The sequence below is a fragment of the Tachysurus fulvidraco genome, chromosome 7 (genome assembly GCF_022655615.1).
Source record: "Tachysurus fulvidraco isolate hzauxx_2018 chromosome 7, HZAU_PFXX_2.0, whole genome shotgun sequence".
NCBI lineage: Eukaryota > Metazoa > Chordata > Actinopteri > Siluriformes > Bagridae > Tachysurus > Tachysurus fulvidraco.
In genome coordinates, this window is record NC_062524.1 from 29,763,455 (window position 1) to 29,765,954 (window position 2,500).

Below are 2,500 nucleotides of genomic sequence, written 5' to 3' on the forward strand. Positions count from 1 at the left end.
ATCATGATTTCTGTAATAATGCAATGCAATGTTTATACACAACTATATCTGCACATTTTTTCAATGCATAGAACCATTTACTTGTAGTTTTCAACAATGTCCACACTCTCTAACACCGCTACACTCCTTTATATTATTCACTGTACATTTGTTCACATATAGACCTATATATATTACATACTGTACATGTAACATTATACTTATATATTACATGCTGTACATATATTTACTATATACCTCTATATATTACATGCTGTACATATGTTTACATATATATCTTGTTGTGACGCAAATTCATGGAGGAAGACCGCTCTGCATCGGCAGCCAAGAAGAGAGAAAGTGTAAAAGGCGGCGGTTCAGCACCTTGGCCAGCGGCGCTCAGCGCGGTCTTTCAAACTCAGGACCATGGCCAGCGCCACTGGGAGTGAAATGATGGCGGAGCGGCAGAAACTCCCGCCAAAAAACAATGGCCAATCAGGAGCGCCAATGGAGCATTTACCCTTCAGGAGGGAGCACAGAAGAAAGTTGTGGTAAGGGGGCGGGCCTGACGGTACTAATGGATGTTGTCTCTTTGATATTCTTTATTCAGAAACCTCCAGCTAATCCAGAACTTCAGATTTTCGGCTGAGCCTCCGCCACGCTCCTGGAGAGGACCGCTTCAATCTTTTCACTGCCGTTCCTCTCCTGCTGCCTAGGCATGGAGCCTGGATTTCTGCCCAAGTGCCCCTACACCCCTTAAAGGAAGGAACTAGTTATTTTCTCTTTATCACTGACTTTCTGTCCTAAAGAAAAATAAAAAACCACGACACTGCTTGCTCTAATCCCATCTCTGTGCTTATTCTTCCGTGTCCCATCTCCCTAAGTGCCCTACACTTGTGGAGAATGCAGGCACTGGACACAGAGGAAGCTCCCGAACCCACTGTTGCACAGGGGCTACATCATCTTCTGCAGGCCAGCCTCCATCAGCACAGGGTGACCTAGGAGCTGGCCCAAAGTGTCAAAAGCACCACAAAAGAATTACTGGAGCTTCGGCAGGCCCTCACCGCATCAATCCCCCTCTCTGATCCCGGCCGCGATGCTCAGTGCAGGCTCACTAAGCTCAGCACCGAAGACGACGTGTTCCTGTAGAACTACTGAGAGGGCTGGTTTAAGCACTGGTTTGGCTCCACTGCTCAATGGAGATTGGCACTTTATCCAGAGAGCACCTGAGTCTAAGAGACAGTAAAGGAGGAGATTTTCATCCGCTGCAGTCGATCCCCCTATGACTGCAACTGGCATTTTTTATAGATGGCGGTATGAGCTGACCAGCAACCCCCATCCACAGATGGACGAACTGCTGCGCATCATCAGGCAGTGGTTACAGTATGATCAACCTAGGAGGACCCAAGGAGGTCGTGGAGAAAGTGGCCATGGACCGGGTCCTACAGGCATTACTGACAATAACAGGCACCCGAACAGGTTTGGGAGAGGAGAAACAGCCATTCTCATGGTCTCGTGTGTCCATGGCAATGCCTGTTCGGTCCCTACCAGACAGGTTAAAATCCAGAGCAAAGCAGTCGAGTGGCCGCTCCTCATCAGCCTTATCCCAGATCTCACTGTTCCCCTCTTGCTGGGACATAACTGGCCAGGGTTCACCGCCACCATGAAGTCCACTACCAAGAGTGGACCGCAACAAAAGAAAAAGGGCCGGGACCGACGGGTGTGTATGGCTCGTGCGGAATGCGACACCAGAGACTCCTCTCTAGGTGAGGCCGAGTCACTTACTAACCCTTCCTCTTCACTGTTTCCGGAGGCCACCCAGGAGAGGAGTTTTGGGAAGGAACAAAATTAGGATGACCGGCTGAAGCATTGCTAGGGCCAGATCCTGCAAGTGGAAGAAGTAAACACCGATCCCACTCGGCTGCTACCTTCGTGGTGAGGAACCTTTTGACCTGCTCATGGTGTCAAGCCAGCATACTCCGCTTCTTCTCCACCTAGCCCACACGCACCACTTGAGAACACGCTAGAGAAGCTGCAGGATCGATTTACGTGGCCGGGCATGAATCAGAGGTCCTGGGCTTTTGCAGGGCCTGCACCCCCTCATAAGCCAGCGCCGGCCTCCTTACTATTATTGGTGTTCCCTATGAAGGATTGGCATGAATCTCATCGGGCCACTACTGAAGTCTGGTCATAAATATCCTGGTGATAGTGGACTGAATGAATTTGCATTATGACCAACGGTCACTATGGTCCTTTAGCAAGCAAAAGGTTTCAAAAAACAATATTTGTTTAATGAGCAAAAAAATCATAGAGTCCAGGGTGTATATATACACACACACACACACACACACCACACACACACACCACACACCACACACACACCACACACCACACCACACACACACAACACACAAACCTCACACTCGCCATAAAGGGCTGTTGTTACTGTATGCTCCAGCACATTTCATAGTACATAGTGATGGCAATATGCTAATGTATATGTTTATTTCTGAAACTGAAG